At 55.0% G+C, this 22,291-nt stretch overlaps 1 protein-coding gene across 1 annotated transcript in view; it reads right to left on the minus strand.

Annotated features, from left to right (window-relative positions):
• The window catches only part of LOC119962685 (A disintegrin and metalloproteinase with thrombospondin motifs 12-like), a 740,693-nt gene that overhangs the window by 454,934 nt on the left and 263,468 nt on the right, over window positions 1–22,291 (minus strand). The window lies entirely within an intron of this gene.

Raw genomic sequence — 22,291 nt, forward strand, 5'->3', positions numbered from 1 at the left:
TAAAACCAACAGTTAGATTCATTCTGGACAACGATGTTTGTATATGTGGGGGTTGGTTAAGTTCCCACTGTTTTTCTAATGTGCTTCGAGAGGTCTATGGTGTGAAGAATAAATAGAAGTGAGTTGGTGCTCAGCAACAGGAGGCCACTTCTGAAGGGAAGAACATTCCTTTGTTCTTGGTTTTAACTGAAGCCAGTGCAGTTGTAGTCAGGTAACTAAGTAGTGAACAGCTGTTAATTCTGCCAGGACAAGCTTGACAGGACAAGGGAGTTGCAAAGTTACAAGCTCTCAAGGAACTAGATAAAATACAGATTACCAGGGAATTGGGACAGAAAGACTGCCTAAGAAGTTTGGAGTTAAGTGATCAGAGACCAAGGTATTGTTCAGAATCTGAGGAAGAGTAAACAAAGTGTTCTGAATTAAAGGGTTAAGCACAGTAATGGGATTTAACGTGGAACAGCAGACATCAGAGGTGGATGAAACATTTGGGGCGGGATTCTCCGACCCCCCCCTCCCCCCCCACGCCGGGTCGCAGAATTGACGGGGGTGCGGCCTGAATCCTGCCCCACCGCCCCAACGGCGGCTGCCGAATTCTCCGGCATCTGGCTTTTGGTGGGAATATGTTGCGCCAGTTGGCGGCCGCTGGCAGTGGCCCACCCGGCGATTCTCTGCCCCGCAAGCGGCCGCCCGTTTTCGGCCAGTCCCGCCGGCGTAAATCAAACCAGGTCCGTACCGGCGGGACCTGGCTCTGCGGGAGGCCTGCAGAGTCCTTGGGGGGTGTGGGGGGATCTGGCCCTGGGGGCTGCCCCCATGGTGGCCAGGCCCGCGATCGGGGCCCACCGATCCGCGGGCGGGCCTGTGCCATGGGGGAACATTTTCCTTCCGCGCCGGCTGCTGTCAACCTCCGCCATGGCCGGCGTGGAGAAGAATCCCCCCTGCACATGCGCTGGGATAACGCCACTCCTGCTCATGCGCCAACTCGCGCCAGCCGGCAGAGACCGTTCGGCACCGGTTGCCGAGGCGCCAAGCCCTTCCACGCCAGATGGCGCAGCGCCAACCCCACCAGCACCAGCCTAGCCCCTGAAGGTGTGGAGGATTCCGCACCTTCCGTGCGGCCCGACGTCGGAGTGGTTCACGCCACCCCTCGGCACCGGTACGGCCCACCCCACCGGGTAGGGGAGAATCCCGGCCAATATGTCCGTTTAAAACAGTCTGGGATTCGAGACTTAAAGTGATGGTGAGTAGTTTGTACAGCAGTTAAGACAAAGACATTCTAGACGGGATTCACTTTTAAAAGTGGAGCTTTTTTTGAAAGTTTAATTAGTAAAACCTGGGCTGGATTATGGAAAGCATTATTATGAGAATAGACTTTAATGCGTGTTTTTGGGAGTGGAGTTTAGAAACTCTCATGTGACAATCATCTGAAGGATTCTGAGGACAAAACCACAGACACTACCTTAGGTTCAGAGCAGGGTGTGTATTTGAACACAGTCTTCTTGTGTGCTAAAAAAAGGGGCTTTTTGTGTTAATGACACCAATGTAGCTTCAGATGTACTTTGCAATCCATGTTAATCTTTAAATCGCTGTGTGTATTTGTTAAGCTAAAGGAAGAGTAACAGAGTATGACTTAATAATGCAACTATTCATTTTTAATAAATGTTTTTTCCTTGTTGTTGGAACTAATTAGCGGGCCTGCGACTCTGTCCTCCACATTTTATAAAAACAAGTAAATGGGCGCAATTCTCCGCTCCTACGGCAGAGTGTTGGCGCCGGCGCCAAAACGGAATGTTTAACTCCACAGTCGCCACCTGTTCCGGGACCGCATTCTGCGGTGCACACCCCGCAGGGGCGGGCCGGGAGGCGCGGGGGCGCGGCCGCCGTTGCAGAAAGATGGCGCAACACCGAGCAGCGCCCCGGTTCACCGACAACGACCTGGAGACGCTCCTGGATAGCCTCGAGGAGGGTCCTCTGTATCCTGGACTCAGCCAGAGGGTCCCATCCAACGTGGACCGACGTCTGTGGAGGGAGGTGGGAGCGGCCGTCAGTGCCATCGCTTTAACACCCAGGACTGGCAACCAGCGTCGCAAAAAGCTCCACGACCTACTGAGGGCAGCCAGGCTGAGTACCCACCAATGTGCCCATGGCACCAACCCCCCCACCCCAACATGTGTGACACCCACCCCCTTCCCAGGGGGACAGTACAACCACAGCCATGACCCGCATGGCTGCAGCCACCCATGCAAGCCGCATTAGCCGTGTGCCCTGTGACCCATGCCAACATAGATCCAACCACATGCAGTGGACCACCTAACAATGCTGCAAATTGCCTTTAAGAATCTGGTTCAGTGAAATCGCCTTGTAGAACAACAATCTGGCAGGGTTCCTCATCCAAATACTGCCATCCAGCTGCCCTTCATTTTAGTCAACACCAGCAAAAAAAAATCATAGACTGCAGCATCTCTCCTGATAAACTCAAATATTATTTTAACTTTGATAATACATTTGAAATCCACGATGATATTGAAATTCTGGAAGCGGAGAATGATGATTCTGGGAATTCAAAACCAGTACTGGAGGAGTTGGACATTGACCTAAAGGGTATTTCCCTTCTCTGAGCAAGCGAGCGGCCAGCATGGTACCTTCACACCATGCGCGGAGATCCACACGTCTACAGTAAATTACGCAGGGCACAACAAGTGGTCAAAAGTCAAACATATCAAAGGGCCAAAGGATGCAGCCAGGATTTGGATGTTTGCCAAGCTGCCGATAATGCTTCGCCTTGCAGTGAGAGAAGGAAGCTCAAACCCTGAGTTTAACACACAATTGGCAAATATCATTGAAATATGCCCCCCCACCCCCTCAACCAGGAGAAGAGCGCCCATAACCAACGAGAGGCAGCAACGTAGCATGATGGTTAGCACAATTGCTTCACAGCTCCAGCGTCCCAGGTTCGATTCCCCGCTGGGTCACTGTCTGTGCGGAGTCTGCACGTTCTCCCCGTGTGTGCTCCGGTTTCCTCCACACAGTCCAAAGATGTGCAGGTTAGGTGGATTGGTCATGCTAAATTGCCCTTAGTGTCCAAAAATTGCCCTTAGTGTTGGGTCGGGTTACTCAGTGATGGGGATGGGGTGGAGATGTGGGCTTGGGTAGGGTGCTCTTTCCAAGAGCCAGTGCAGACTCGATGGACCGAATAGCCTCCTTCTGCACTGTAAATTCTATAACTCTATGAGAGCGTGCTCGATCTGGAGGGGGTGAACCTGACTTGCAGCCCCTCACCGCGCACGAGCAGAGGGCACTGACATAGCCGGTGCACCCGAGGACCAGGAGATTGCCCATGCCGAGATCAGTGGTGCGCCACCAAGTGAGATCCCCCCCATGCCTAGCCCCTCTCCCCTTAGCCCTTTCCCCTCAGCACATTCCCCTCAGCAGTCTCCACTCAGCACTCTCATTAACTTTCCCCCTTAGCACGCCCCCTCAGCACTCTAGAGTACCTGGCAGAGACCCGGTGCACCTGGCAGACACCGCCCGCATCCAGCGCCTGGATGGCCAGCCAACACAGATCAACTGGGCCCATCAGGCTGACACTGTCCCCTGCCAACGCCTCGGTGGCAGCCCACAGGGTCTCTAGCAGCGATGGGGTGGGCAGCTCCAACAACAGCCGCCCAGCCCAGTCCAGTGATGGCACAACACAGGACACCAGCCCACAGGGGACAGACAGGCACAACACAACGACACAGGACATTAGCACATAGGGCACAGACAGGCAAGACACAACGACACAGGACACCAGCCCACAGGGGACAAACAGGCACAACACGACACAGGACACCAGCCCACAGGGGACAGACAGGCACAACACAACGACACAGGACATTAGCACATAGGGCACAGACAGGCAAGACACAACGACACAGGACACCAGCACACAGGGGACAGACAGGCACAACACAACGACAAAGGACACTGGTACACTGGGGACAGACAGGCACAACACAACGACACAGGACACCAGCACACAGGGGACAGACAGGCACGACACAACGGCACAGGACACCAGCACACAGGGGACAGACAGGCACAACACAACGACAAAGGACACTGGTACACTGGGGACAGACAGGCACAACACAACGACACAGGACACCAGCACACAGGGGACAGACAGGCACGACACAACGGCACAGGACATTAGCACATAGGGCACAGACAGGCACGACACAACGACACAGGACACTGCCACACAGGGGACGGACAGACACGACACGATGACACAGGACACCAGCACACAGGGGACAGACAGGCACGACACAAGGACACAGGACATTGCCACACAGGGGACAGACAGGCACAACACAACGACACAGGACAGGGCTGCCATATCACAGGGCCAACTCAATATCGCAGAGGCGCTCAACAACCTGGCCCGGTCTAAGTAGGCCACTGCTGAGAGCATCAGCGCCATTGCCCGGGTGATGGACGGCGTTGTACAGAGTGATGTGCCCATCAATTCACAAGACACGTGGTTGGAAGTGAACAGTGGTTTTAATAGTCTTACAACTGAGCCTGCCTGCGACGAGATGAACTGGCAGGCAGGCTCACAACTGCAGATCTTTATACTTCCGGTTAGTGGGCGGAGCCATGGGCGGAACCATGGGCGGAGCCAAGGGTGGAGCCCAGTACAAACTCCTCATCTCCCCCTATGGGCAGAGCCGCGCAACTGCTCGTATACCGAGCTTACATAGACACAACACATACAATATAACACAGTGTGAATTACTAGGATTGTGATTCACCACATTCACCCCCTGTAAAAAAAATCAAGTCCGGCGGGGGTGATGGGTCTACAAAATGAGTCGGTCCGGCGGTCGAGTTGTCCTCTCAGATCGACGAACCACCGGGGTTGCATGCCTCTTCTGGTGGCTGGGTGGTGGCGGTCGGCGAGGGTACGATGGCGGACTCCGGGGGTGATTCAGTCCGAGCTTCATACACGGCTGGTTCGACTGGTGACGGGGAGCGCCGGAAACCCATAGGCACGGGGGCGCGGAGCACGGGCAGTGAGCCTGCAGGCGTGGGGGAACCGGGCACGGGGGTTTGGGTGGGGTGTAGTGTGAGGGGTACCTTGGCGGTAGTAGTGTTGGAGTTGGATCCTGCAGGCGCCAGGTCCCGGAGGGAAACAGTGTCCTGACGGTCGTCAGGGTATTCGATGAACGCGTATTTTGGGGTTCGAGTGGAGTAGGAGCACTCTCTCTACGAGTGGGTCAGTTTTGTGTGCCCGGACGTGCTTCCGGAGGAGAACCAGGCCCGGTGTCTTCAACCATGCTGGGAGCGAAACCCCCGTGGTAGTGCCCCTGGAAAAAACAAATAGCCGCTCGTGAGGGGTCTGGTTGGTGGCTGTGCATAGGAGGGACCTAATAGCATGGAGCGCGTCGGGGAAGACCTCCTGCCAATGGGAGGTCGGGAGCGTCCTGGACCGGAGGGTCAGTAGGACGGTCTTCCAGACCGTCGCATTCTCCCTCTCCACCTGCCCGTTCCCCCTGGGGTTGTAGCTGGTAGTCCTGCTCGAGGCGATGCCCTTGTCGAGCAGGTACAGACGCAGCTGGTCGCTCATAAAGGACGAACCCCTGTCGCTATGTACATAGCTGGGGAAACCAAACAGGGTGAAGATGCTGTGCAGGACTCTGATGACTGTGTGGGAGGTCATATCGGGGCACGGGACAGCAAAGGGGAAGCGGGAGAACTCGTCTATTACGTTTAGCAAGTACACATTCCGATTGGTCGAGGGGAGTGGCCCTTTGAAATTGATGCTCAGGCGTTCAAAGGGCCGGGAGGCCTTTACCAGGTGGGCCCTGTCTGGTCTATAAAAGTGCGGTTTGCACTCCGCACAGATCGGGCAATCCCTGGTGAAGGCTTTTACCTCCTCGGTGGAGAAAGGCAGATTTCGGGCCTTGACGTAGTGGGCGAGCCGGGTGACCCCCGGGTGGCAAAGGTCACTGTGGATCGCTTTCAGGCGGTCGGCCTGCGCGCTGGCGAAAGTGCCATGGGACACGTTCGGGGGGCTCGTTGAGCATCCCCGGTCGGTACATGATATCGTACTTGTAGGTGGAGAGTTCGATCCTCCACCGTAGGATCTTATCGTTTTTAATTTTGTCCCTTTGTGAGTTGTCGAACATAAAGGCAACCGATCTTTGCTTGGTGATGAAGGTGAACCTCCTACCTGCGAGGTAGTGCCTCCAGGGACGTATAGCTTCCACGATGGCTTGTGCTTCCTTTTCGACCGAGGAGTGTCGAAGTTCCGAAGCGGAGAGGGTTCGGGAGAAAAAGGCGACTGGTCTCCCTGCCTGGTTTAGTGTGGCTGCGAGAGCGACCTCTGAGGCATCGCTCTCTACCTGAAAAGGGACGGATTCATCCACCGCCCGCATCGCCGCTTTGGCGATGTCCTCCTTGATGTAGGTGAAGGCCTGGCGAGCCTCATCTGATAGAGGAAAGAGAGTGGCCTTAAATAGTGGGCGGGCTTTGTCCGCATACTGAGGGACCCACTGGGCATAATATGAGAAAACTCCCAGGCACCTTTTGAGGGCCCTGGGACAATGAGGGAGAGGGAGATGTAAGAGGGGGCGCATACGGTCCGGGTCGGGGCCCAGGACTCTGTTGTCCACGACATAGCCTAGGATGGCTAGCCTGGTCGTGCGGAAAACGCATTTCTCCGTGTTATTCGTGAGGTTGAGTTTCTGGGCAGTGTGGAGAAATCGATGGAGGTTAGCGTCGTGGTCCTGCTGATCATGGCCGCAGATGGTGACATTGTCCAACTACAGAAACGTGGCCCGCAGCCCGTACTGGTCAACCATTCGGTCCATTGCTCGTTGGAACACCAAGACCCCATTCGTGACGCCAAAGGGAACCCGGAGGAAGTGGAAGAGGCGGCCGTCGGCCTCGAACGCCGTGTAGTGGCGGTCCTCCGGGCGGATTGGGAGCTGGTGGTATGCAGACTTCAGATCTACCGTGGAGAAAATGCGATAATGGGCGATCTGATTCACCATGTCTGCAATCCTGGGGAGGGGATACACATCGAGGAGCGTGAACTGATTAATGGTCTGGCTATAGTCCACTACCATTCGGAATATTTCCCCGGTCTTGACGACCACCACCTGAGCTCTCCCGGGGCTATTACTGGCCTCTATGATCCCCTCACGTAGAAGCCTATGGACCTCGGTTCTGATAAACACCCTGTCCTGCAGGCTGTATAGCCTGCTGCGAGTGGCTATGGGTTTGCAGTCCGGCGTGATATTGGCAAAGAGTGGAGGGGGGTCGATTTTTAGCGTAGCGCGGCTGCAGATAGTGAGTGGTGGCAGGGGCCCGCCGAAGCTGAGTGTGAGGCTTTGAGGTTGCACTGGAAGTCGAGTTCCAGTAAGAGTGGGGCGCAGAGTTCGGGGAGTGCATATAGCTGGAAGTTCGAGTAGCTAGTTCCCTGAATCGTTAGGGTCACGACAGTGCGCCCTTGGAGGTGAACAGAGTGTGAGCCCGAAGCGAGGGAGATCGTTTGCCGTGCAGGGAAGATAGGGAGCGAACATCGTCTTACCAGATCTGGATGTACGAAGCTCTCGGTGCTCCCGGAGTCAAAGAGGCACGGTGTCTTGTACCCGTTGATTTTAACGGTCATCATTGAGTTGCGGAGGTGTTTCGGACGCGACTGGTCCAACATGACCCCGCTGAGTTGCGGATAGTCGGCGGCTCGATCAGCTGTGCTGGAGTGGCCCCGTGATGACGGTCCGCTGAGGTTGTAGTCTTCGAGGTGAGTTTCAGAGTTTGAAGAGGATGGATCCCAAGATAGCCACCCCCGTGGATCGCACGTGGCGGGCGGCGAGGAAGATGGCGCCCAAGATGGCGGCCCCCATGAGTCGCACGTGGCCGGCCGCGTGTAGGGGGGTTGCCAAGATGGCGGCCCCCATGAGTCGCACGTGTCGGGTGGGTGCCGAGTCGGTGTACAGGGCGCAGCATTTTGGGGCCTGCGGGCCTGTGAGTTTTGGAAACGAGTGCTCTGGGCTGCGGGAGAGTTTGGAGAGGGGGATTTCTTCACCAGGCAGACCCGGGCATAGTGTCCTTTGCGACCGCAGCTGCTGCATGTTGCGTTGCGGGCCGGGCAGTTCAGCCGTGGGTGCTGGGGCTGTCCGCACAAATGGCACACTGGGGCTGTGTAGTGGGTGGGTGGCCGTGCGGCGCAGGCCTGGGGCAGTCGCTGGTCGGGGACCCAGGATGGAGTCACTTGGTCCGCGGGGAACGAGGTGAGGCTGCGGAACGAGACCTTCATGGTGGTAGCCAATTCTACAGTGTCCTCTAAGTTCTGGGCCCCTTTTTCGGGTAACCGCTGGCGCACATAGTTCGACCTGAGCCCTGCCACGTACACATCTCGGTCAGCGAGCTCCATATGCTGTTCGGCTGATACAGCTTGATAATTACAGTCCCAAGCTAAAGCTTTTAAATCACACAGGAATTCATCCAACGACTCCGCGGGGCGCTGGCGGCGGGTCGTAAAAATGTGGCGCGCGTAGACCTCGTTGATGGGCCTCACGTACATTAGATCTAGCATGGCTAGGGCCTCCGTATACGAGGTAGTACTGTTAAGTTGAGTAGATATACGGTGGCTCACCCTTGCGTGCAGTAGGCTGAGTTTCTGCTCCTCTGTAGTTTCTGCTGTGCTTGATTCAGCCAGGTAGGCCTTGAAACATTTGAGCCAGTGTAGAAAGATTTATTTCACCTCTGCAGCCTGCGGGTCGAGTTCTAGTCGATCAGGTTTGAGGGCTGATTCCATAGTCGTTTTCTTCAAGTTTTCTAAGACTATTAAATTGATGTGACCATCAATTCACAAGACATGTGGTTGGAAATGAACAGTGGTTTTAATAGTCTTACAACTGAGCCTGCCTGCGACGAGATGAACTGGCAGCAGGTTCACAACTGCAGATCTTTTTACTTCCGGTTAGTGGGAGGAGCCATGGGCGGAACCATGGGCGGCGCCAAGGGTGGAGCCCAGTACAAACTCCTCATCTCCCCCTATGGGCAGAGCCGCGCAACTGCTCGTATACCGAGCTTACATAGACACAACACATACAATATAACACAGTGTGAATTACTAGGATTGTGATTCACCACACAGAGCCAGACAGGGATGGCAAACTCACTGAGCTCCATGGCTGTGAGCGTCCAGACTCTGGTCGATACCAGCGCGGGCCTCCTGGACTGGCAGCGCCAGGTGATGATGCTGCCCCGAGTGCTGGATCCGCTCGCACCCCCGTCCCATGGAGAACCCTGGGGGGCCACCGGGCACCCCGAGGGAGGAGGAGCTGCTGAGGTCCGTTCCCAGTCCCCCTGCTGAGGGGGTCGCGGAACCCAGTGCAACCTAGGACTACCTCCCCCCCTCCCCCCACCATCCCTGGTGTATCTGGTGGGCAGTGGGCAGAACAGGATGGCACCACGCCATCCCAATTGCCTGAGGTGCAGCCTGGCTCATATAGGCCGGGCCACACCAGGAAACAGCCGCCAAAGGGGACGCTAGTCACAGGGCAGGAATCACAGGAGTCCACCTTCAGTTCTCCTGTACCATCTGAGGGAACACCGAGACATAGTCATAGAGCCCGTAAAGCCAGAAAGGTAGACACTGATGAGTTGGCACGGGTGCAGGGCAAGAATAGTTAGATGGGCAAGGGCACATGTACAGGACACATTCCACACCTACATGAGCTGCCTCAGTACTCTGTCCGATGCGTGCGGTGCTGGGGCGGTGGTGGGGGAGGTGAGGGTGTTCTGTGGTGGGGGAGGTTAGGGTGTTCGGTGGTGTGGGGGGTGAGGGTGTTCGGCAGTGGGGGAGGTGAGGGTGTTCGGTGGTGAGGGAGGTGAGGGTGGTCGGTGGTGTGGGAGGTGAGGGTGTTCGGTGGTGTGGGGGGTGATGGTGGTCGGTGGTGGGGGAGGTGAGGGTGCTCAGTGGTGTAGGAGTTGAGGGTGTTCGGCGGTGTGGGAGGTGAGGGTGTTCGGTGGTGGGGGAGGTGAGGGTGCTCCGTGGTGTGGGAGGTGAGGGTGTTCGATGGTGTGGGAGGTGAGGGTGGTCGGTGATGTGGGAGGTGAGGGTGCTCAGTGGTGTGGGAGGTGAGGGTATTCGGTGGTGGGGGAGGTGAGAGTGTTCAGTGGTGGGGGAGGTGAGGGTGGTCGGTGGTGGGGGAGGTGAGGGTGTTCGGTGGTGGGGGAGGTGAGGGTGGTGGGGGAGGTGAGGGTGTTCAGTGGTGTGGGAGGTGAGGGTGGTCGGTGGTGGGGGAGGTGAGGGTGGTGGGGGAGGTGAGGGTGTTCAGTGGTGTGGGAGGTGAGGGTGCTCGGTGGTGGGGGGGTGAGGGTGGTCGGTGGTGTGGGGGGTGAGGGTGGTCGGTGGTGTGGGAGGTGAGGGTGGTGGGGGAGGTGAGGGTGTTCGGTGGTGGGGGAGGTGAGGGTGTTCGGTGGTGGGGGAGGTGAGGGTGTTCGGCGGTGGGGGAGGTGAGGGTGTTCGGTGGTGGGGGAGGTGAGGGTGGTCAGTGGTGGGGGAGATGAGGGTGTTCGGTGGTGTCGGAGGTGAGGGTGTTCGGTGGTGGGGGAGGTGGGGGTGTTCGGTGGTGTGGGAGGTGAGGGTGTTCGGTGGTGGGGGAGGTGAGGGTGGTGGGGGAGGTGAGGGTGTTCAGTGGTGGGGGAGGTGAGGGTGGTCGGTGGTGGGGGAGGTGAGGGTGTTCGGTGGTGGGGGAGGTGAGGGTGGTGGGGGAGGTGAGGGTGTTCAGTGGTGTGGGAGGTGAGGGTGTTCGGTGGTGGGGAGGTGAGGGTGTTCGGTGGTGGGGGAGGTGAGGGTGCTCGGTGGTGTGGGAGGTGAGGGTGCTCGGTGGTGGGGGGGTGAGGGTGGTCGGTGGTGTGGGAGGTGAGGGTGGTCGGTGGTGTGGGAGGTGAGGGTGGTGGGGGAGGTGAGGGTGTTCGGTGGTGGGGGAGGTGAGGGTGTTCGGTGGTGGGGGAGGTGAGGGTGTTCGGCGGTGGGGGAGGTGAGGGTGTTCGGTGGTGGGGGAGGTGAGGGTGGTCAGTGGTGGGGGAGGTGAGGGTGTTCGGTGGTGTCGGAGGTGAGGGTGTTCGGTGGTGTGGGAGGTGAGGGTGGTCAGTGGTGGGGGAGGTGAGGGTGTTCGGTGGTGTGGGAGGTGAGGGTGTTCGGTGGTGTGTGAGGTGTGGGTGGTCGGTGGTGTGGGAGGTGAGGGTGTTCGGTGGTGTGGGAGGTGAGGGTGTTCGATGGTGTGGGAGGTGAGGGTGTTCGGTGGTGTGGGAGGTGAGGGTGGTGGGGGAGGTGAGGGTGTTCGGTGGTGTGTGAGATGAGGGTGGTGGGGGAGGTGAGGGTGTTCGGTGGTGGGGGAGATGAGGGTGTTCAGTGGTGGGGGAGGTGAGGGTGTTCGGTGGTGTGAGAGGTGAGGGTGTTCGGTGGTGTGGGAGGTGAGGGTGGTCGGTCGTGGGGGAGGTGAGGGTGGTCGGTGGTGGGGGAGGTGAGGGTGTTCAGTGGTGTGGGAGGTGAGGCTGGTCGGTGGTGGGGGAGGTGAGGCTGGTCGGTGGTGGGGGAGATGAGGGTATTCAGTGGTGGGGGAGGTGAGGGTGTTCGGTGGTGGGGGGGGTGAGGGTGGTCGGTGGTGGGGGGGGGGTGAAGGTGTTCGGTGGTGTGGGAGGTGAGGGTGTTCGGTGGTGGGGGGGGTGAGGGTGTTCGGTTGTGTGGGAGGTGAGGCTGGTCAGTGATGTGGGAGGTGAGGCTGGTCGGTGGTGTGGGAGGTGAGGGTGTTCAGTGGTGTGGGAGGTGAGTCTGGTCGGTGGTGTGGGAGGTGAGGGTGTTCGGTGGTGGGGGAGGTGAGGGTGTTCGGTGGTGTGGCAGGTGAGGGTGGTCGGTGGTGTGGGAGCTGAGGCTGGTCGGTGGTGGGGGAGGTGAGGGTGGTCGGTGGTGGGGGAGATGAGGGTGTTCGGTGGTGGGGGAGGTGAGGCTGGTCGGTGGTGGGGGAGGTGAGGGTGGTCGGTGGTGTGGGAGGTGAGGCTGGTCGGTGATGGGGGAGATGAGGGTGTTCGGTGGTGGGGGAGTTGAGGCTGGTCGGTGGTGGGGGTGGTGAGGGTGTTCGGTGGTGGGGGTGGTGAGGGTGTTCGGTGGTGTGGGGGGTGAGGGTGGTCGGTGGTGGGGGAGGTGAGGGTGGTCGGTGGTGGGGGAGGTGAGGGTGCTCGGTGGTGTGGGAGGTGAGGGTGTTCGGTGGTGTGGGAGGTGAGGGTGTTCGGTGGTGTGGGAGGTGAGGGTGGTCGGTGGTGGGGGAGGTGAGGGTGTTCAGTGGTGTGGGAGGTGAGGGTGGTCAGTGGTGTGGGAGGTGAGTCTGGTCGGTGGTGTGGGAGGTGAGGGTGGTCGGTGGTGTGGGAGGTGAGGGTGGTGTGGGAGGTGTGGGTGGTCGGTGGTGGGGGAGATGAGGTTGTTCGGTGCTGTGGGAGGTGAGGGTGTTCAGTGGTTTGGGAGGTGAGGGTGTTCGGTGGTGTGGGAGGTGTGGGTGGTCGGTGGTGTGGGAGGTGAGGGTGTTCGGTGGTGTGGGAGGTGAGTGTTCAGTGGTGTGGGAGGTGAGGGTGTTCGGTGGTGTGGGAGGTGAGGGTGGTGGGGGAGGTGAGGGTGTTCGGTGGTGTGGGAGGTGAGGGTGGTGGGGGAGGTGAGGGTGTTCGGTGGTGGGGGAGATGAGAGTGTTCAGTGGTGGGGGAGGTGAGGGTGTTCGGTTGTGTGAGAGGTGAGGGTGTTCGGTGGTGTGGGAGGTGAGGCTGGTCAGTGGTGTGGGAGGTGAGGCTGGTTGGTGGTGGGGGAGGTGTGGGTGGTCGGTGGTGGGGGAGGTGAGGGTGTTCGGTGGTGTGGGAGGTGAGGCTGGTCGGTGGTGGGGGAGGTGAGGCCGGTCGGTGGTGGGGGAGGTGAGGGTGTTTGGTGGTGTGGGAGGTGAGGCTGGTCGGTGGTTGGGTAGGTGAGGGTGGTCGGTGGTTGGGGAGGTGAGGCTGGTCGGTGGTGGGTGAGGTGAGGGTGGTCAGTGGTGTGGGAGGTGAGTCTGGTCGGTGGTGTGGGAGGTGAGTGTGTTCGGTGGTGGGGGAGGTGAGGGTGTTCGGTGGTGGGGGAGATGAGGGTGTTCGGTGGTGGGGGAGGTGAGGCTGGTCGGTGGTGTGGGAGGTGAGGGTGTTCGGTGGTGGGGGAGGTGAGGGTGTTCGGTGGTGGGGGAGGTGAGGCTGGTCGGCGGTGTGGGAGGTGAGGGTGTTCGGTGGTGTGGGAGGTGAGGCTGGTCGGTGGTGGGGGAGGTGAGGGTGGTGGGGGATGTGCCAAACCCTGCTGTCTGTGCCCATGCCCATCACTGCTGACCCCCACCATGGTCACTGAAATGGGCAGCTACCAACGACACCCTCCTGCTGGCCCAGCCGGCGGTGCTGGGCAGCCTCCTGATGCCGTACATCCCCCATGTCCCGTGCATCTGCTTCCCCCTCGCCATCCCCCTCATCTGGAGAAGGGTTCCCCTCGTCCTTACTCTCCTCCTCCTCCTCCAGCACATCACCCCTCTGCTGGGCTATGTTATGGAGGACGCAGCAGACCACGACGATGTGGCCGACCCTCTCCGACGGGTACTGGAGGTCCCCCCCCCAGAACGGCCCAGGCACCAAAAGCTCATCTTCAGCAGCCCAAAGTAGCTCTCGACCACACTCCTGGTTACTGCATGGGCATCATTGTAGCGGCGCTCCACGTCGGTCTGTGGCATCCGTATAGGCGTCATCAGCCACAACCGCAATGGATAACCCCTGTCGCCCAGCGACCAGCCCCGCAATTTGGCGGGGGGGGGGGGGGGGGGGGGGGGGGGGGGGGGGGGGGTTGTCCCTCGAACATGCCAGGAATGAACGATTGGGACAGTATAAAGGAGTCATGCACACTGCCAGTGCCAGGGTAGCGGGCACAGACATGCAGTCTGTCATCCTGTGGCCACAGACCACCTGCAAGTTCACACCCTTCCTGTTCAGGCACAAGGCCCTTTCCTCTGAGATGGGCCACATAGCGATGTGCACACCATCGATCGCCTCCCTACACCATGGGTATCCGGGCAACAGCGGCAAACTCCGCTGCGTGGGGATCCTGGTGGGCGCGGTCCGCAGGGAACTGTATGGACTGGTCCGCGATGTTGTTTAGGGTGTCGGTGATGGCCCGGATGCACCTGTGCACCGATGGCTGGGATATGCCGGACAGGTCCCCACTCGACAACTGGAATGACCCCGTCGCGAAGAAGTTGAGGGCGATCGTCACCTTGACGGCCAGCGGGATGGCATGTCCACCCCAGTCCCACGTGGTGCCAGGTGTGCCATCAGGTCGTGTCTCACTAAATTGATAGAGTTTTTCGAAGAGGTCACAAAGATGATTGATGCAGGTAGGGCAGTGGATGTTGTCTATCTGGGCTTCAGTAAGGCCTTTGACAAGGTCCCTCATGGTAGACTGGTACAAAAGGTGAAGTCACACGGGAACAGGGGTGAGCTGGCAAGACGGATACAGAACTGGCTAGGTCATAGCAGGCAGAGAGTAGCAATGGAAGGGGCTTTTCTAATTGGAAGGCTGTGACCAGTGGTGTTCCGCAGGGATCAGTGCTGGGACCTTTGCTGTTCGTAGTATGTACAAATGATTTGGAGGAAAACGTATGAATCTGTGAATGTAACTGGTTTGATTAGTAAGTTTGCAGACGACACAAAGGTTGGTGGAATTGCGGAAAGCGATGAGGACTGTCAGAGGATACAGCAGGATTTAGATTGTTCGGAGACTTGGGCAGAGAAATGGCAGATGGAGTTTAATCCGGACAAATGTGAGGTAATGCATTTTGGAAGGTCTAATGCAGGTAGGGAATATACAGTGAATGGTAGAATCCTCAAGAGTATTGACTGTCCGAGAGATCTAGGTGTACAGGTCCCCAGGTCACTGAAAGTGGTAACACAGGTGGAGAAGGTAGTCAAGAAGGCATATGGCATGCTTGCCTTCATTGGCCGGGGCATTGCGGATAAGAATTGTCATGTCTTTGGCAGGTAGGATCAAGGAAAACCCAAAAGCTTTCTATAGGTATGTCAGGAATAAAAGAATGACTAGGGTAAGAGGAGGGCCAGTCAAGGACAGTGGTGGGAAGTTGTGTGTGGAGGCTGAGGAGATAAGCGAGATACTAAATGAATACTTTTCGTCAGTATTCACTCAGGAAAAAGATAATGTTGTGGAGGAGAATGCTGAGACCCAGGCTATTAGAATAGATGGCATTGAGGTGCGTAGGGAAGAAGTGTTGGCAATTCTGGACAAGGTGAAAATAGATAAGTCCCCGGGGCCTGATGGGATTTATCCTAGGATTCTCTGGGAAGCCAGGGAAGAGATTGCTGAGCCTTTGGCTTTGATTTTTAGGTCATAATTGGCTACAGGAATAGTGCCAGAGGACTGGAGGTTAGCAAAGGTGGTCCCTTTGTTCAAGAAGGAGAGTAGAGATAACCCCGGTAACTTTAGGCCGGTGAGCCTCACGTCTGTTATGGGTAAAGTCTTGGAGAGGACTATAAGAGATACGATTTATAATCATCTAGATAGGAATAATATGATTAGGGATAGTCAGCATGGTTTTGTGAAGGGTAGGTCATGCCTCACAAACATTATCGAGTTCTTTGAGAAGGTGACTGAACAGGTAGACGAGGGTAGAGCAGTTGATGTGGTGTATATGGATTTCAGTAAAGCGTTTGATAAGGTTCCCCACGGTCGGCTATTGCAGAAAATAGGAAGCTGGGGATTGAGGGTGATTTAGAGATGTGGATCAGAAATTGGCTATTTGAAAGAAGACAGAGGGTGGTGGTTGATGGCAAATGTTCAGAATGGAGTTCAGTTACGAGTGGCATACCACAAGGATCTGTTCTGGGGCCGTTGCTGTTTGTCATTTTTATAAATGACCTAGAGGAGGGCACAGAAGGTTGGGTGAGTAAATTTGCAGACGACACTAAAGTCGGTGGAGTTGTAGACAGTGTGGAAGGATGTTGCAGGTTACAGAGGGACATAGATAAGCTGCAGAGCTGGGCTGAGAGGTGGCAAATGGAGTTTAATGTAGAGAAGTGTGAGGTGATTTGCTTTGGAAAGAATAACAGGAATGCGGAATATTTGGCTAATGGTAAAATTCTTAGCAGTGTGGATGAGCAGAGGGATCTCAGTGTCCATGTACATAGATCCCTAAAAGTTGCCACCTAGGTTGATAAGGTTGTGAAGAAGGCCTATGGTGTGTTGGCCTTTATTGGTAGAGGGATTGAGTTCCGGAGCCATGAGGTCATGTTGCAGTTGTACAAAACTCTGGTACGGCCGCATTTGGAGTATTGCGTCCAGTTCTGGTCGCCTCATTATAGGAAGGACGTGGAAGCTTTGGAACGGGTGCAGAGGAGATTTACCAGGATGTTGCCTGGTATGGAGTGAAAATCTTATGAGGAAAGGCTGATGGACCTGAGGTTGTTTTCGTTAGAGAGAAGAAGGTTAAGAGGTGACTTAATAGAGGCATACAAAATGATCAGAGGATTAGATAGGGTGGACAGTGAGAGCCTTCTCCCGCGGATGGAGGTGGCTAGCACGAGGGGACATAGCCTTAAATTGAGGGGTAATAGATATAGGACAGACGTCAGGGGTAGGTTTTTTACGCAAAGAGTGGTGAGGCCGTGGAATGCCCTACCTGCAACAGTAGTGAACTCGCCAACATTGAGGGCATTTAAAAGTTTATTGGATAAGCATATGGATGATAATGGCATAGTGTAGGTTAGATGGCCTTTAGTTTTTCACTTCCCATGTCGGTGCAACATGGTGGGCCGAAGGGCCTGTACTGCGCTGTATCGTTCTATGTTCTATGTTGCAGCTGTATAGAACCTTAGTTAGGCCACACTTGGAGTACAGTGTTCAATTCTGGTCGCCACACTACCAGAAGCATGTGGAGGCTTTAGAGAGGGTGCAGAAGAGATTTACCAGGATGTTGCCTGGTATGGAGGGCATTAGCTATGAGGAGTGGATGAATAAACTCAGTTTGTTCTGACTGGAATGACGGAGGTTGAGGGGCGACCTGATAGAGGTCTACAAAATTATGAGGGGTATAGACAGAGTGGATAGTCAGATGCTTTTTCCCGGGATAGAGGGGCCAATTACTAGGGGGCATAGGTTTAAGGTGCGAGGGGCAAGGTTTAGAGGAGATGTACGAGGCAAGTTTTTACACAGAGGGTAGTGGGTGCCTGGAACTCACTGCCGGAGGAGGTGGTGGAAGCAGGGACGATAGTGACATTTAAGGGGCATCTTGACAAATTCATGAATAGGATGGGAATAGAGGGATATGGACCCAGGAAGTGTGGAAGATTTTAGTTTAGTCATGCAGCATGGTCGGCACAGGCTTGGAAGGCCGAAGGGCCTGTTCCTGTGCTGTACTTTTCTTTGTTCTTTGTTCCCTGTAATCGGCATCCCCCCGATCCAGCCTCCAGCTTAAAGTGCTGTGGAAGCTGCCTCCAAATCTTCAATGTGACCACCACCATCGGACTCACCTAGTACTTTCCTGGGGCCACCGGGAGCGAAGCCCTTGCCAGCACCCGCAACCCTGACCCCTACAAGAGCCCCCTCCATCTTTTACCACAGAACCCCCCCCCCACCCCCTCCCCCAAACCTCCTTGGTCCAACCCCACGCCTTCGCCGCCCAATAGTAATACAGCAAGTATCCAGCCAGCCATCTCCTCTGCAGTATCATCGTCCTAATCCTCCTTCCCCCCAAATGAACAAGGAGATCATCTTATCTATCCCCCTGAAGAAAAACTCAGGTAAAAAGACCGATGGGCCTTGGAATAAAAATAGGAATTGCGGCAAAACATTCATTTTAACTGCCTGCACTCGGCTAGCCAACGGTCCCATCTCAGCATCACTCTCCCCACCAAGCTAGTAAAATTAATCTTCAGAAGCCCTGCCCAATCCCAGGCCACCTTCACCCCCAAACAATAGAAAATGGTTGGCTGCCAAGCAGAAACACAGCCCCCACACTCCCGCTCCCCAGCCCGGCAGGGAGACAATAAAATCAATTTATACGTCGAAAACATCCGAATCTTTTGAGCAGTTCCATTATACTCCCCACCGACGTGCTCAGTTGCAAAATAAGCAACACCAGATCATCAACATATAGGGACACCCAATGCTCCAAACTCCCCCCTCCACCCCAACTATCCCCTTCCTCAACCCCGAGCTCCTCGAGGAAAGGGAAGCCTGTCTAATGGTTTGTGGCAAGACACCCCACCCATCACATCCTCAAACATTCCCATCATCAAGGGCGCCAGTTTGTCCTTAAAGTTCTGATAGAATTCGATCAGGAACCCATCAGGCCCTGCGATCTTCCCTGCCTGCACCCTCCCAATTGCTTCCTTCACCTTCTGCTCCCCCAACGGCTCCTCCAACCGTGCCCTATCCTCCTCTCCCAGCCTCAGCTGCTCCAGCCCGTCCAGAAATTCCCTCATCCCCGTTCCTCCTCTGCAGGCTCCAACCTAAACAGGTCCCTCTAAAATTGCTCAAATACTGCTCCGGAGCCAACACCACTTACCCATTTTATCCTGTACCTGAACTATCTCCCTCAGCCTCCCTCCGGAGCTGGCTCTCCATGCTCGTTGACTGTCCCCCTCACTTTTCTCAATTGATGCACCGCTTTCCCGGTGGACAATTAGTCGAACCTCGCCAGCAACTCCTTCCTCTTGGTAAGGAGACCCGGGTCCAGGTCCTCCACATTCCTCCCATCCACTTCCAAAAGCTCCTCTATTAAGCAGTTGTCCCACTCCTCTCTATCTCCCTTCGCCTTCAACGAGATCGCCTCCCCCTTACCACCGCTTTTAGAGCCTCTAAAGCACAGCCGTGAAATCTCCCCCGTACAATTAAACCCCAAATACTCCTCGATCACCTTCCCAGCTAACAATCGCACGCCCATTTTCCAACCCAGCCTCTAGGCTACTCACTTCTCCAAAACCAAATCACCAAGCATTTAAAGTATACAGAATATGATGCAGATCTCATTAACGAAAAACATACGTGCCAAAAAAATTACTGAAAACCCTACCCTACGGGTTCCTACTGCACCTCAATTTTATACATTTCTTTCTAAAAGAGCTATTCACATTTAAGGAAAATATGGGGAAATATGGAGTGGGAACGCTGAGCGGGGTGGGCAGCACGGTAGTACAAGTGGATAGCACTGTGGCTTCATAGTGCCAGGGTCCCAGGTTTGATTCCCCGCCGGGTCACTGTCTGTGCGGAGTCTGCATGTTCTCCCTGTGTCTGCGTGGGTTTCCTCCAGGTGCTCCGGTTTCCTCCCACAGTCCAAAGACATGCAGGTTAGGTGGATTGGCCATGATAAATTGCCCTTAGTGACCAAAAACGTTAGGAAGGGTTGTTTGGTCACAGGGGTAGGGTGGAAGTGAGGGCTTAAGTGGGTTGGTGCAGACTTGATGGGCCGAATGGCCTCCTTCTGCACTGTATGTTCTATGTTTTTAACATTCAAGCATGTTGGGAAATGGGGGCCCTGGTAGGACACAGGAAACACAGAAGTCTTCAATTCCCTGCATGTTACGAAATTTTAAGACCACACAGCATCTTTTGCAATTCATAGTTTCTTTGCCCAGACGAGAGCCTGATTGAAAGGCTAGTTTGGGGCAGGCAGCACTTCATACCAGGCCGGAGGATTATCTGAGTCTGACCCTGAACAGGGTGTATTCCAGTCCCGAGGTGGGGGAGAAGGGGAGGGGGGGGGGCATCCCAGAGAGTGGGCTATGTATTGACGGGTTGGTTTGATAGGGGGTAGACCAGGAGGGAGCACTCCTGCTCCTCTTGACTTACAAACAGTGCAGTCAAGGCACTTACCCCTCCCATGAGGCTGCAATAACCTCCCTGCAGCTGTCAGGTTTTCCTGAAGCCTGGAAAGCTTGGCCAGACATTGCTAAGTCTGCAAAGATGATTAAATCCAATCCTAATTAACTCATCTAAAATGCCAGCCCACCTCAGTGAAGGAAGCATGATGGCTGCCCACTCCTTGTTCTGTCTGAATAAAACCCAGCAGTGGATGGGCTGGAGTCAGCTTCCATTCTTTGCCCATTTAAACCCCATTCACACTCAACACCACTCCTCAGCATAAATATCTGCCACAGTTATCTGTCCTGTATTTAAACTGTTTACCACCAGGAGTGAAATATAGAACTGACAAAAGTAAAAATTGCAGCTCTTCATGTATTATGTGTATTGTCAAGTGTGCTTCAAATAACATGATTGTGATCCCTCTGGTACAAGCATCGATTTTAACAACATCACACTTCACTCTTCCTGATTTTTCTTGTTGGATTTTTCTTCCATATTCTTACTGTTCTTTTGTCAATTAATATTAATATCCTTCTAAACAACGCTCATATCCTGACATGACATTTGTGCACTATGCGCCATTTCATACACTTCTGCAGCTTTTTAAAAAGCTGTCTGCAGAGTATTCACCACACAGGCTCTGAATTGTCTTTTTTATTTTTTGAATTCATTTCCGAAACGTGTGCATCGCTGGTTAGGCCAGCATTTAATGCCCATCCCTAGTTGCCCTTCAGAAGGTAGTGGTGGGTTGCCTTCTTGAAACGCTACAGTCACTGAGGTGAAGGTACACCCACTGTGCTGTTAGGGAGGGAGTTCCAGGATATTGCCCCAGCAACAGTGAAGGAACGCTGATATATTTTCAAGTCAGGATGGTGAGTGACTTGGAGGGGAACCTCCAGGTGGTGGGATTTTTGGTAGTGGTCGTGGGTTTGGAAGGTTCTGTCTAAGAAACCTTGGTGAGTTACTGCTATGTAGATGGTATACACGGCTGCCACCGTTCGTCGGTGGTGGAGGGTTTGAGTTTCTGTGGAAGTGGGAGCAATCAGGCGGGCTGCTTTGTCCTGGGTGATGTTGAGCTTCTTGAGTGTTATTGGAGCTGCAATCACCCAGGCAAGTGAAGAATATTACAATGCACTCCTGACTTGTGCCTTGTCGATGGTGGACAGGCTCTGGGGGGGTCAGGAGGTGAATTACTCACCATAGGATTCCTAGCCTTTCACTTCCCCTCATAGCCACAATATTAATATGGCTAGTCCAGTTCAGTTTCTGATCAATGGTAACCCCCAGGATGTTGATTATGGGGGATTCAGCAATGCTAATGCCATTGAATGTCAAGGCGTAGTGGTTTGATCCTCCCTTGTAGGAGATAGTCATTGCCCGGCACTCGGGTGGCGCGAATGTAACTTGCCAGTTGTCAGCCAAAGCCAGGATATTGTCCAGGTTTTGCTGCATTTGGACATGGACTGCTTCAGTATCTGAGGAGTTGTGATTGATGCTGAACATTGTGCAGTCCAGCGCTGAGGACCCAGGTTCGATCCCAGCCCCAGGTCACTATCCGTGTGGAGTTTGCACATCCTCCCCTTGTATGCATGGGTCTCACTCCCACAAACCCAGAAGATATGCAGGATAGGTGAATTGGCCAGGCTAACTCTGACCCTTAATTGGAGAAAAAAGAATTGGGTACTGTAAATTTATTGAAAAAAAAGAACATTGTGCAGTCTTATGCAAACATCCCCACTTCTGACCTTATGATGGAAGGGAGGTCATTGATGAAGCAGCTGAAGATGGTTGGGCCTAGGTCACGACCCTGAGGAACTCCTGCCGTGATGTTCTTGAGCTGAGATGATTGACCCCCTACCACCAAAACCATCTTCCTTTGTGCTGGTATGACTCCAACCTCCAGGTTCTTTATTCTGCTCAGCCCTTGTCATGTGTGGTTTAAATAGGGTGCAACGCCTGAGGTGGGAACTCCCAACATAAATTCATTCAGTGCTGGGCATAGTGCTGGATGGCACTATACACTGAACAGCAGATGCAAGTGCCTTCTGTTGGATAAAAGTGGACCGCACCTGGAGAGTTCAGGCCAGGACAGTGCTTTGAACCCCAAAGAATGAACTGGAGAGCCAAAGAGACTTGGGTGTGTTTTTTTAGAGATAGGATGTATGGTGGCCCTCAGCATCTATACACTTAATAGCAGTCAGGTGTTGGAGTTTCCAGGCTCCCAATGCTGATCACCCACCCTCCCGCAGACCCTGAAATTCCACTGTAATCAGTGATGAAGGAAACATTCCCACCGTGATGCCAAGATCCTGGCCTATGAGCATTTAGGAACTTTAACTATCTTAGGTAGCTAAGATAAGTGAATCAATTTCA

This window comes from Scyliorhinus canicula, chromosome 3 (assembly GCF_902713615.1).
Source record: "Scyliorhinus canicula chromosome 3, sScyCan1.1, whole genome shotgun sequence".
Lineage (NCBI taxonomy): Eukaryota > Metazoa > Chordata > Chondrichthyes > Carcharhiniformes > Scyliorhinidae > Scyliorhinus > Scyliorhinus canicula.